The sequence below is a fragment of the Leptodactylus fuscus genome, chromosome 6 (genome assembly GCF_031893055.1).
Source record: "Leptodactylus fuscus isolate aLepFus1 chromosome 6, aLepFus1.hap2, whole genome shotgun sequence".
Lineage (NCBI taxonomy): Eukaryota > Metazoa > Chordata > Amphibia > Anura > Leptodactylidae > Leptodactylus > Leptodactylus fuscus.
This window is the reverse complement of record NC_134270.1, coordinates 138,960,715-138,975,714: the sequence shown is the minus strand read 5'-3', so window position 1 is coordinate 138,975,714 and position 15,000 is coordinate 138,960,715.

Here is a 15,000-nt window from a genome sequence, read left to right as displayed (position 1 = left end):
GACTCTAATATCTGAGGTGGTCATACGCATAAGAAGAATATGTCTCATCTATCCATTGGACAGGGGATACATTTCTGATTGATGAGGGTTCAGCAGCTAAGACCCCCACAGATCCAGAAAATGGGAGTGCTTTACACCTGTTACAAATGTAGCAGGGGGTGCATTTGCTGCCGCTTTTCTTTTATAGATTTCATAGTTTTGCAGAAACAGATGTATGGATTTTTTGTGAAGTCTATGGGAAAGGATGTCCATCAAGGCATCTGATTTTTTTTTTTTACTTTTTGCTGTACGTATTTTTTTAAACAGATACATGAGCAATATAGTAAAAGGGTTGCTGGCCAGAGTTCCAGATCGTTTAGCGGCCGTTGCCTCCTTCCTCTCCTCCCGCTTTCTCAAACTCAATATGGAGAAAACGGAGTTCATCATCTTCACCCCACCCTGTATGGCCCCTCCACGCAACCCACCTATCAAAGTCAACGGAACCCCACTTACCCCTGTCCCACAGGCCCGATGCCTTGGAGTAACACTGGACCCCGACCTATCCTTCAAGTCACACGTTCAAACCCTCAACACTTCCTGCCGCCTCCAACTCAAGAACATCCTCACCCCTGAAACTACCAAGATGCTCATCCAGGCCCTCATAATCTCCCGCCTAGATTACTGCAACACCCTTCTCCATGGACTCCCAGCAAACACCCTCGCCCCCTCCAGTCCACCTTAAACTGTGCTGCTCGCTTAATTCACCTCACCCCCCAATCTTCATCGGCTGCTCCCCTCTGCCAGTCCCTCCACTGGTTACCTATAGCCCACCGAATAGAATTCAAGCTACTAACATTAACATACAAAACCATCCACAACCTGTCCCCTCCATATATCTCTGACCTAATCTCCTGCTACCTGCCCACACGTAACCTCAGATCCTCCAATGACCTCCTACTCCGCTCTGCTCTCATCCGCTCCTCACACAACCGTCTCCAAGATTTCTCTCGTGCATCCCCCATACTCTGGAACTCCTTACCAAGACACATAAGACTGATCCCCACAATCACAGGCTGCAAGAAGGCCCTGAAGACTCATCTATTCAGGAAGGCCTACAACCTCCAATAACACTGTCACCACACCGCCATCTGTACAGTCTCCCCCTCTCCTTCTGTCTCTACCCCCCTTCCCTCATAGATTGTAAGCCCTAGCGGGCAGGGCCCCCTACCCCACTGTGCCAGTCGGTCACTGTTAGTATGATATCTACCTGTATATTCTGTGTATTGTATGTAAACCCCAAATGTAAAGCACCATGGAATTAATGGGGCTATATAAATAAACAATAATAATAATAATACATGAACCCAGACTAACATGCCATTACCTTGGAAATTCTACAGGATATATGGCCTGTGTGTCCTGAGTCTTATGCTAGGGTCATACTAGTGTTGCCCCTCCGTTTTTTGGGTCCATAAGGAGACCCAAATAAAGGAGAGGTGGACCACTAAAACAGGGGTAACACATGGAGTCCATTGACTAGAATGGGGTCTGTCTGGCGTCACTTTAAAATTGAAAACCGTTTAGGAAAAAAGTCCTCTCGCTCAGATGTGAAAATAGCCTTAGTAAGACTGAGTTCACATCACATATTCACAATATAGTTCATGTCTAGGTTTGAAAAAAAATTAATTATGCCATAAGAGTGTATACAAACAAATGCTATAAAAGGAAGATCCCTTCTCATCCATTTTACGCTAGGTTCACACCTGCGTTCAGCTGTCCGTTCTGTGGTTTCCGTCTTCTGCATGCCAGAAGACGGAAACCACAGACTTGGTCCGGCCGTGAGCGGCGGTGAGCGTTTTATGCTCTCCGCCGCTAAACCGATTTTTTTAATCCGGACACAGAGTACTGCATGTCCGTCTCTGTGTCCGGATTATAAAACCCGGTTTCGCGGTGGAGAGCATAAAACGCTCACCGCCGCACAGCTTTCTCACCCATTCAAATGAATGGGTGAGAAAGACTCCTGCAGGTTTCCGTCTCCTGTTCTGTTTTATGCAGGAAACGGAAACCTGCAGTACGGAGAGGCGAACGCAGATGTGAACGAGCCCTTACATAGATTTCAATGAGTAATATAAAGTTTCCATTTACTTGGAGTGCAGAATAATGTGACCTACTGCACTTTTCTGTCTGCAAAAGTAACACAATCATAGGCGATTTTATCATTGAAATCTATGTAAGAGGAGTAAATAGACGATCTGTCTGTGGGGTCTGTTTGGATACTATTTTGGCATATGAATTTGTTTGTAAAACCAGAGGGATGAACTGAACTGTAGACATGTAATGTGAACTGCGCCTTTCTGGTAGTTTCTGCCTTGTTTCTGGTCACCGGTGAGGGTTACACAATGTCTGTATTCACAGCACATGACCCACAGCGCTGCGTGGTGTGCACAGGGTTGTAGGGTCAGTCATTTATATAATGAAGGGCTGATTCCATCACGTTCCCTACAGCGAGGGCTTCGCTATGTCTGTACTGCTCGCCACTATACACACAGCGCACTGTAGACACACTGTAATGGAGTCATTGTGCAGAAAGTACACACAGCTGCTGGTACTGGCAGGAACTGGTCGCTCTACAGACTAGATTTAGAATTGGGTCAGTTTTCACATGTGGTACCAGAATTCAATTCATGGAACCAGTTTTAGGACTATCCCATAAGATACCAGAGCGTCCCCACCATTGCTTCTAGCCTTGTATTGCCCCGAACACTCCCAGCTGGCAGCCATGGCTGTTCCTGGCATCATCTGCTACCTGGTCATCATTTATCTTCTATCCCACCCTCCAAAATACAGAAATGTGGGAACGTCAGGCATGATTTCCTTTTTGTGGTCGTGTTATCTTTTGTCCATGTAATGTCCCTGACTGTTTCTGTTTAAGGAATAAGGAAATCATGGCTGGGTTACTGACAAGTGCCGGACTATAGAAGGTTCCTGCATTCATGGTCGTACCCAATGGAAACCGATCAAGATTAAAGACACCGCTAAGATGTTTATGGGGAAAACCCTATAGGATGGGATCCTACGTGGTATTTTACAGTCCCTGCAAAGTGGATGAGATTCTAGCGAATCCCATCCACACATTGCAGAACAATACGCGCAGCAGAAATACTGAGATTTCTAAAATAGTCAAATTTTGGAAATCGCAGCATGTCAATTAAACCTACAGAAATGCCGACAGCTTCCCTATAGGTATAATTGAAGCAGAAAATCTGCAGAGGAAATCTTTGCAGACTTTCTATGAGAAGGGCTATGGAAAAAAATGAGATACGTCTCCACCAATGCGTCTCCACCGCAGTTTTTCGCTGCAGTCTGCTATATGTGGGGCCTTAGCCTTAATACTCCTGGGAAGGAACAAACACTTGATAGTTTCAGGGTACAAGCAGAGGTAATGGCACTTGTGAGGTCGGTTAGTATTTATGGTATTTATGGTTTATACCATGATATACAGCACAGCGCCCTCTGTCCCTCAGCTTGGTACACACAGTCTAACTTTACTTTATTTGGTGTTTTCTGTCCTTCCCTGCATTCCCCCATAGGGCACCATACCAAAACTTATAATGGGCCCCCACTCTACCATGACCACCTTAAACATGAAGTTCAGAACGTAAAAAAGTATTATTATTTTAGTCTCCCCCATACACAGCAAAAGCACAAACAGTGATTTTACAGAACAGATAATGCACACAGTGATGTCACAGTACAGGAGTAATGTCCATTATGACATCTTTTCAGACCCCAGAGTATAATGATCGGAGACCCGGGGGAATAAAAACATAAAAAACCATTGTTACTTATCTTTCCCCCGGCTCCTACGCGGTCTTCTCCGCTGCCTTCTCCTCTGCCGTCCTTGTTCAATGGCGTCGGACGTCACATGACCCGGGACGCAGGCCGGGTTCATGTGACGTCAGAGATGTCAGAAAGGAGGCCTGGCAGGATCGTGGAGAGGTAAGTGACATGTTTTTTATGTTTCTTACCTCTCCTGGTCCGCCAATCATTATACTTGGGGGTCCGAAAAGACCCCCCGAGTATAATGATAGCAGCGATAGCAGCTGTCACCGGGCCCCTAATGTCCCGGGCCCTGTGGCAGCCACCTCCGCTGCTATGGCGGTAGTTACGCCACTGCCCCAGAGTATAATAATTGTTGTGGGTGTCCACTATGGGCTGTAATACTGTGTGCAGGGGCCACTATGGGGGATAATACTGTGTGTAGGAGCCACTATGGGGGATAATACTGTGTGCAGGGGCCACTAAGGGACATAATACTGTGTGTAGGAGCCACTATGGGGGATAATACTGTATGCAGGGGCCACTAAGGGACATAATACTGTGTGCAGGGGCCACTATGGGGGATAATACTGTGTGCAGGGGCCACTAAGGGACATAATACTGTGTGCAGGGGACACTAAGGGACATAATACTGTGTGCAGGGGCCACTATGGGGCATAATACTGTGTGCAGGGCTTACTAAGGGACAAAATAGAGTGCGGAGGAGGGGGTCGGTCGAGGACTTTGGTGTCGGTTGGGGGGGGGGGGGCCATGTCAAAAGTTCGCCACGGGGCCCTGCCATTCCTAGTTACGCCACTGCCTACAACCCAAGGACCATGTTCAGCAGATTTCCTGGCACGCTATGTGACCATATTATGTACTGTACATTGTAGGATATTCAATGTCTTTATAAGTCTTATATTGAGGAACATTTTGTTTAAATTTCCCCTCAAATTTTAGACAATCTTTTTTACAGATTGATGAATCCAAAGTGTCATGTCACTCCTAAAAATAAATCGTCTTTGTGGACAGTGCTGGCGTCAGCATCCAGCAAGTGCCAGGGCCCCAAGCTTCTGAAGGGGCCCACTTGGCAGTGGTGTAGGGTACGGGGCCCTCGGCTAGTTGGAACTGGCCGGGGGCCCCGGACCACCATGATAGCGGTTGAGGAAACCTGTTTCCCCGACCGTTATGCATACTGCTAATGAAAAAGGGCCTAGCAATCGCTGGGCCCCTTTCCAATAGATGCCAGCCCAGGGGAGGAATAAAAAAAATACTTATACTCACCTGTCCTGGGCTCAGCATCCACTCCGAAGCCTCTCCAGACGGTGACTGAGGTCCTGCTCCCCAGGACTCACTGCTGGGGCCTTTGATTGGGCCCCAGCAGGCATGTGTGGCGCACCAGCTTAATGTCCTTGTGGCCCATGTGACCGCTGAGGCCCACTCACAGGCCCCAGCAGCGAGTCCTGGGGAGCAAGACCTCAGTCACCAGCCAGAAGATCTCAGTTGCAAGGCAGATGAGTAGTGAGGATACCTAGGAGAGGTGAGGTAAGGTGAGTATAAGTATTTGCTATTTCTAATTGTTTCCCCTGGGCCTATACTCCGGGGTCTGAGAAGATAGCACCAGCCACCAGCCATGTGGGGAGGAAGCTCTTGGGAGCATATAATACTGTGGGCGGGGCCACTGTGGAGTATATAATACTGTGTGGGGGCCACTGCGCACCTTATAATACTGTGTGGTGGCTACTGTGCAGCATATAAAGCTGTGTGTGGGTCACTGTGGAGCCTATAATGCTGTGTGTGGGTCACTGCGGAGCCTATAATGCTGTGTGGGGGCCACTGCGGAGTATATAATGCTGTGTGGGGGCCACTGCGGAGCCTATAATGCTGTGTGGGGGCCACTGCGGAGTATATAATGCTGTGTGGGGGCCACTGTGGAGTATATAATGCTGTGTGGGAGCCACTGCGGAGTATATAATGCTGTGTGGGGGCCACTGCGGAGTATATAATGCTGTGTGGGGGCCACTGCGGAGTATATAATGCTGTGTGGGAGCCACTGCAGTGTGGCACTATTAACAGTATCAGGCCCTGATCACACGGTGGAATCTGGCACTGATTTAGCAGTGGATTTTGCACTTAAATCAGCAGCAGATTCCTCCTTCATACTGTCTCCCATTGAAACTAATAGGAGGATTTCTGGATCTTGCTGCAGATTCTGCAGCTAATTCAAAGGCCGCAGCTTTAGACTCTCCAGATCTCAGACTCATTCATTTGTGCCTTATCAGTGATGGAAAACCGCAATAGAATGACCAAGCTCCATTAGAAAATAAAGAAGAATGCGAGTAAGATGTCAAATTCCTCTTTACTTTCTGAAGTCTGAACAGGTTGCAGCTACTTGTATGGAGTGGACTCCAGTACGTCTCCCTCAGCAAAAAAACACCCAGTTTCAATTGTTTTTTTGCTGAGGTGCACATGAGATACTCCAAAAGGGGCCCACTGAGTCTCTGTCACTCAAGGGCACACAAAAACCTGGAGCTGGCCCTGATAGTGGATGTCCTCCTTAGCCCTATGGATTAATCTCTTCCCTTGTACACCCAGAGCCACACACCCATGAGGGCACTGCCCATTTATACCTAGAACATAATGTATCTGGATGATGAATGAACCAGAAAATGGCCCCTCACAAGGCTTTATTCCTCCTGTCACTAGCAGCAGGTAGAGTTTATGGTTTATTTCTTGACCCAGATCATTGAATGTCTACACAACTACACTTATTCTACAATACTGGTCTCTGCTAGTGAACTATGGGCACCACTGCCAACCCAGAGATAGAGTCACATCCCTTCCCCATCTACTGATAATACAGCACTAGAAGAACCAGCCATGACATCCTCCATTCCTCTGGACACTAGACTATCAGTCATGATGCCCACATCACATATGGCAGAACTGGTACATGTAGTACTGGCGGGCAGGTGACACCTGAGGATTCCGTGACCTCTGCCATCATGTCACCTGCACACGGCCAACTGTCATTTAGTCTCAACTGTTGACGGCAGCGACTAGACTGGACTTCAGGATTACTGAAGAACTTCACAGAATGGCGAATACTGGACTTAGAGGAGAAGGAGATAGGAAGAAAGAAGAGGAGAAGAGAGAGGAGGAGAGAGAAGAGGAGAAGAGAAAAGATAGAAAGAGGAAGAAAGAAGAGGACAGTGAGATTGGATTTATAGAGATAAAGAAGAAGAGAGGAGGACAAGCCAGAATATTGGAGGATGTCGGGCCAAGACCAGGCAGCAGCCAGGACCCCGGAACATCCAGCCCCTACCCTGACTTCTACATCAGTCGTCTCACCACTCATCGGGTGTTGGGTAGGGGCAGCTTCGGCAAAGTAAGTTTTATGTCTTCTTATTTTTTGACTAGCAGTTACCCGCGACTTCGTCTGCGGGTTGGCGGTGGCGCTGAACCGCTTATATTTCTTGTCCCCCTATCGGTGCCCCCAGTGTCTTGTCCCCCCATCTCTGCCCCCAGTATCTTGCCCCCCCATCTCTGCTCCCAGTTTCTTCCCCCCCCATCTCTGCCCCAACTTCATGTCCCCCCTTCTCTGCCCCAGTTCACTTCATCTGCCCTCAGTTTCTTGCCCCCCTATCTCTGCCCCCCCAGTCTCATGTCCCCCCATCTCTGCCCCCAGCTTCATGCCCCCCCCCCTTCCCTACAGCGGCCCCCGTGTAGTACCACTCACCGTTGTCTCTTTCCTTTGCTCCTGTGTGTGCTGGCTGCCTGCATAGACTTCTCGTACTGTTGCATGTGTGTCGTTTATGTAGCAGAGTGAGCTCCGGCATCATAGCAACCAGACGCCGGAGCTTGCTGTGCTTCATTTCGGACACACAGGCAGCCGGCTGCGAAGTGTATGCAGTCAGCCAGCACACACAGGAGCGAAGAAGACCAAGATGAGTGTTACTACACAGGGGGAACTGAAGCTGGGGACACTGACCGGGGTACACCCCCTACCCCCCCACCCCCCCGCCCCCGCCCCGGGCACCCTCTCCCCGCCGGACACCCCCTCCCCCCGCTGCACTGATCTGTATCTGTTGGGTTGGGTGCAGCAGCCTCCTCCGCAATGTGTGTGGCAGCCTGGCATACCTGCGGCTCCGGGTCCCTGTGGGTGGCCGCCATGTTGTTCTCTGTGTCACTGCTGAATCGGCACGCCCACATTGAGGCCTCAACCTATGGTGCCGCAGCCCTAGCTCTTCAAAAAAATTCAATTCCCCTCCCACCTTCCCTGGCACTTTTTTTGCACCAATAACAGCGCAGGGGAGGTGGGACAGGAACTACGACAACGGGGGCATTGAAAAAAATCGGAAAAAGTCATTGGCTGCCGAAATCAGGTGACCCCCATTTTAGACGAATAGTGGATTTCAAATCCTGGGCCAAATGAGAATGTGAACTTTGTGACTAAGAGACAGGGATAGCTGTACAGGCAGGGATAGCTAGGGATAACCTTTATTTAGGTAGGAATGTTATTAAAAATAACTTTTTGGGGCTCTATTGGGTGTGTAATTGTGTTTTTTGTGAGATAAACTTTTTCCCATAGGAATGCATGGCCAGCGCTGATTGGCCAGAGTTCATAATTCGGCCAATCAGCACTGGCTCTGCTGGAGGAGGCTGAGTCTAAGATCGCTCCACACCGGTCTCCATTCTGGTCCGACCTTAGACTCCGCCTCCTCCAGCAGAGCCAGCGCTGATTGGCCGAATTATGTACTCTGGCCAATCAGCGCTGGCCAATCCATTCTATTAGCGTGATGTAGCAGAGCCGAGTGTGCACAAGGGTTCAGGTGCACCCTCGGCTCTGATGTAGCGGAGCCGAGTGTGCACAAGGGTTCTGCTGATTCTGTATACTGATTCTGTATACTGGCCAATTAACGCTGGCCAACGCCAGCAGTGATGCAGAGCTGAGTGTGTGCCGAGCTCGCACAGCAAAGCTGACCGGCACACGGTGTAGTTGAGCAGAACTGGCTCAACACTGCTGAGACTCTGCATACCCATAGGAATGCATTGGCCAGCGTTGATTGGCCAGCCTTCGGCCAATCAGCACTGGCTCTGCCGGAGGAGGCGGAGTCTAAGGTCGGACCTGAATGGAGACTGGTGTACAGCGATCTTAGACTCCGCCTCCTCCGGCAGAGCCAGCACTGATTGGCCGAATCCTGGAGACTGGCCAATGCATTCCTATGGGAAAAAGCTTGCGAAAATTGCAAGCTGACAGGGATTTCCATGTAATAAAGTGACTTTTATGCCCCCAGACATGCTTTCCCTGCTGTCCCAGTGTCATTCCAGGGTGTTGGTATCATTTCCTGGGGTGTCATAGTGGACTTGGTGACCCTCCATACACGGATTTGGTTTTCCCCCTTAACGAGTATATGTTCCCCATAGACTATAATGGGGTTCGAAACCCGTTCGAACAGTCGAACAGTGAGCGGCTGTTCGAATCGGATTTCGAACTTTGAACATTTGGGTGTTCGCTCATCTCTACTATCTATATGTGTGACTGGTATCAGCAGCTCTTTCTATAGGGGCAGTGCCGCACCTCCCATGAGGCGACCTGAAGCGAGCGCTTCAGGCGGCGCTATGGCAGGGCCTCAGGGAGGGCGGCATTTTTTCTTACCTAAGCCAGTCCAGGACAAGCTGTCCTGGACTGGTTTAGTACGGAGCGGTGGATTGGGGAGGCCGCTGAAGCAGCGCTGCTCTGGCAGCCTCCCCTCACACTCAGGCAGAGCGCAGGCCTGCTCTCTGCCTGTGAACGGCGCTAAGCCCCACCCCTCCATTAAGCCCCGCCCCTCCCCGGCGGGGGGGGGGCTTTCTCTCGTTCGCTTCGGGCGGCGAGAGGGGCAGGTTCACCCCTGTATAGGGGTGTAGCTATGGGGGGCGCTGCAGTAGCTACTGGTCCTGGACCCTGAGGGGACCCAGATATTACACTCAGCTGCAGTGTAATAAGCCCCCACATTAGGTCTGGTCTGATAGAAAGTGGTATCCACTGTAATGGGGTGCTGGTCTCAGGGACTGAAGAGTCTGGTATGCATTTCCAAATATTCTGTATAGTCATCCCCATAAGGTTCAAAAGCACAGACACCACATTATATTTGCCCACCTCTGCTGTAGGATCTGGGTCCAGCTGACTGACCGACCACCCAATCCAGCCCTCTGTTATAGGGAGCAGAATCGCTGGAAACCCCTGCAGATAAATCCCCATGTAATACCTGTATAAGAACTTCCCATGTCACCACTTCTAATGACTTTTCCATCTTTTTCTTCAGGTGGTCCTGGCATCATTACCTGGAAGAAATATCTTTGTGGCCGTCAAGATTGTCGACAAGACCGAGGACAACGCAGCAGCTTTACGAGAGCGACAAATACTCCTGAAGACCCAAGACTGTCCATTCATCTCACATCTATATGCCGCACACCAGACCCAGGATAGATTTTATTTCATCATGGAGTATTTGTCTGGCGGCAGCCTGGAGGATTTAATCAGAATGTGCGGCAGTCTGAACACCAACAATGTGAGGTTAGTAAATAACATATCAGAAGATGGGAAAATGACTGACCATGTACTGACGGGTGGAAAGTATAGGCCAGGGTGACATGAGAGCACAGGTATAGAAGACTGCAGAGACTGGCGGGGATACAGGCAGCCATACACTGCACCATTTCCTAGCATTGATACTACGCTCTGTCTTTCAGATTCTACGCAGCAGAGATGATATGCGGACTCCAGTTCCTCCATGACCACAACATCGTCCACAGGTAAGTAAAATGTAATTTCCATTGTAATGGTGCATACAATATACCCAGCTTTCCTAGAGTCCTGACAGATACCTGGTTTTGCTGTAGTACATGCCATGTCTCCTCTGTCTTTGCCTTCCTGGATAGATTAGCCATTCTCTCCTTATTTATGTGTCATCTGTTTTTTCTTTCATTGCAGAGATATAAAGCCAGGAAACATCATGCTGGACGGGAATGGCCACATCCGAATAATCGATCTGGGGATTGCCTGCGATGGTGTCACCTCCTCCAAGAAGATCCGTGGAGTGGAGGGCACATGCCGCTATATGGCCCCCGAAGTCCTTCTCAAGCAGGAATATTACACAGCAGTGGACTGGTGGAGCCTGGGGATTCTTGTGTCCACAATGTCAACAGGATGCTCCCCATTCTCCTATTACCGCGACATGACCAAACGTGGGCCAGAGATTCCATCTTGGTTGGATGCCAGTCTAAAACATCTACTGATAGGACTACTGCAGAAAGACCCTGAGAAGAGACTTGGTGTGAATAACAACATTAGAGACCATCCCTTCTTCAACAACATCTGCTGGGAGGAACTGGAGATGAGGAGGGCACGACCGCCATTTATCCCCTTCACAGAAGTTCTGAAGAAAGAAGACCTGACGTGGCCGGACGATGAGACCCTTCACCCCGACGCAGAATTCAACTATATGTCAGCAAGTTGGACCCGGTAAGATCCTTCTCCTCTAGTGATGATGTTCTTTAGTACTTACATGGAGTGATGAGAGTTTCCTGGTGTAGTCCGCTCCATAGTCTTCTCCCTTCTGTGCTTCATTCTCATTGCTCCTTAATATGTTTCTGCTTCTTCTAAGGATGATGAGAAGATCTCGATTGTGAAGACATCAACGACCCTCTGGTGAGTATCCTCTACACACCTATACATCCATATCTATACACCTACACATACATACCTATATACACAAGGCTCCTTCTATTTTATCCATACATTGTAAATGCATTTCACATAACTAGGTCAAGGTATAAAAAATAACTAAAATAACAAGTCTTTGAGTTATTCTCTTCTTCAGTCTTCTCTTAAGTCAGGATATGTCATTTTGATACAGCTCCCAACTTGTCTATACTCACAATAGATATAACTAACAATTCCCTCTTGTGTCCTGCAGGAACAGCCCGCGCCCTATGCCCAGAACCTCATGCCTCCTGCCCCGCACCTCTGCTGCTGGATGAGACATCGGCCGCCTATAACATCTGCTCTCCACCATCCTAAAGCTGCAAGTTTACCAGCAAGTTGTTCCTCGCGCCTTGACATGACATCCTACAATATCTGGCTGGCTTCAGACATCACGTCCTCCTGAAGAATCTCCAGAGACCCAGGAGCGGCCTGTGCACGGATCCCATCACAGCACAGGCCTGGTAAGTTATATACATCACATAATAACACCACATACACCTAGATAAGTATAGACGCACAGACACATATATACATATAAGTATAGACACTTAGCTACAAATGTAGACATAGACGTATAGATAGATACAAGTATAGTCTCAGACATATAGATAGAACAGTTAGGTGTAGATATCGGCTTTGATCCTGGGACTTGTTCTGATCGCCATATTTGGGGTCAGGAAGGAATTTTTCCCTTTGAGGGCAATTGGCTCATTCCTCAGAGAGGTTTTTGCCTTCCTCTGGATCAACTCAGCCTTAAATAGGTCTAGTCTGATAAATAATTGGATTTATAAGCAGTTATTGGCATAAAATAAATATAGAAAAATAGGTTTAGCTTCATAAAAATTAGATGATCAAAAATACAAAAACATAAAAATTCCATCCTAGATAGAATTATTTTTATAATAAATCAGATAGGTAAGGTCATGGTTCTTGATCCTGGGACATGTTCCGGTCGCCATATTTGGGGTCAGGAAGGAATTTTCCCCCCTTACATGAGGATAATTGGCTCTTTCCTCAAGGGGGTTTTCGCCTTCCTCTGGATCAACAGTCTAGAAATAGGTTTAGTTTGATACTTAGCTTTGTAGTTTACACATACACACCGTATACCATAAATAATATTTTACCATAGATATATAGAATAATTTTTATAATAAATCAGATAGGTAAGGTCATGGCTCTTGATCCTGGGACTTGTTCCGGTCGCCATATTTGGGGTCAGGAAGGAATTTTCCCCCCTTACATGAGGATAATTGGCTCTTTCCTCAAGGGGGTTTTCGCCTTCCTCTGGATCAACTCGGCCTCAAGTAGGTTTAGTGTAATAGATCCTTAATTAACAAGTAATAATTTATATAACAATATAAAACAAAAAATTATTTTTATCTTTAAATAATATATAGTATGCAAATTATTATTACATTATCACACAAATAGCAAAATAAATATACAAAAAATAGTTTTAATGCCTTTAAATATTAAATTAGCAAAAAATTGTTACAAAATAATAGGTTAGGTTCTGGTGTTTGATCCTGGGACTTGTTCCGGTCGCCATATTTGGGGCCAGGAAGGAATTTTCCCCCTTTACATGAGGATAATTGGCTCTTTCCTCAAGGGGGTTTTCGCCTTCCTCTGGATCAACTCAGCCTCATGTAGGTTTAGTATAATAGATCTTTATATTTACACAGATGTATCTTATACTTCATTTTATTTATAAACTAAGTATTCATAGAAATAATATAATATATATTTAATACTATGTAAAACATAAATAGGAAAAATAAAAAAAAATAAGTTTAATATATATCTAATTTGTATTATTTTTAATTTACTATTGAATAGTTATGTATCTAATATAATATAAATGTATAAAAAATATAGATTTAGCTTAAATATTTAAAACTTAAAAAAATAGTAAAAAAATAAAAATAAATATATATATTTTTAGATCTTATTATTATAATTATCTTATTCTTTTATCTTTTTTTGCAAAAATATTACATATTGGATAGTATTAGTAAAAATAAATAGAAAATACATTTTTTTTGCCCCTAGATAGGTTAAGTATTTGCTTTTGATCCTGGGACTTGTTCTGATCACCATATTTGGGGTCAGGAAGGATTTTTTTTCTCCTTCCTCTGGATCAACTCAGCGTCAATCTCCCCTCCCTTAGTAACTAGAAATAAAATGCTCTTTTCCCTCCATACATGATGTGTCCGTGTCTTCATTTCCATTGGTTGTCCATGTAGTATTCTAATCAATGACTAAACTTTCCAAGTGTCTTCCCCAAATATTTTCCTCTGAACATACAGTAACATGGCGACATTTGAGCACTTTTATATCATTGTTACATACTGGTTTGCTCCCGGCCTATTTTGTGGACAAGTCTCTTTGGCTGATCACTTGACTTAAATTAAGAAAATTATAAATCATTATGTTTAGTCCTAGAATAATTTATTCTGATGGGCAAATAATAAAACAAGAGCATAGCTTTCTGTGTTACCTGTAAGGGTAAAAGTGCAAAATTCTGCTGTTTCTCTTAACTCCCGACTTTGTGGCTAGAAGAACGGGCCTTGGAGAAAGGGCAGCGTATTCCCATCTTGTTTGGTTGAAATTGGAGCACTCCTTTATGGATGGAAAGTCTATTGGATAGATGTTACCATGTCTTGTTAGTCAGGTGGTAGAAGTAGCCAAAAGTGTACAATCCCCCTGTAATATAATACATTACACAATACTACTGCAAGTGTAATGTACAGTGTAAAGGAGCTTCATATAGGCACAGTAACATAATGACTGGGCCTAGAGGGGTAGGGGGCCGCAGCCAGCTGTATCATGTTGGGTTATCAGGCTTTCCCTGACCACTGTCATACTGGTGGAGTGAGGAGCGCTGCAGACCCCTTATACCCACAGGTTATCAATAACAGATCAGGGGACTGCTGACACCCGGGACCTACAGTGGTGACATCAGAAATTTAGCACCATCTTCTGCAATCGATTCCAAATCCTGAAGAAAAAAAGAAATGGATTGGATCTACAAACTCCAAGCCCTCCAACCCGAAGAACTGGATGAGGTCAATGAACTGATCATCTGGAAAGAGGCGTCTTTATAACCTTCTGGGTAGTCATTCATGATAGCGTATATATAATACATTGTGCACTACAGGCCACTATTACTTCATTACATCTTTATTACATAACAGTCTGCACATCTAGCTTGGTCTACACTGGCCTCCACTAACATCCTACTACCTTTCTGGCTATATTCCTATACGACTGCTCTGGGGCCTGTGACTGTCATGGGGCCTCTGAGTTCTCCATCAGGTAACAGCTGCTATTTACTTACTGAACCCTGATCCTGCCCACTGCTGCCCCTTCAGCCCTCCAGGGGGCGTATGTCCCATATCATGTCACTGACCCTATGAAGTGTGGTGCACAGGTAGAAGCTGAGATGGCCATGG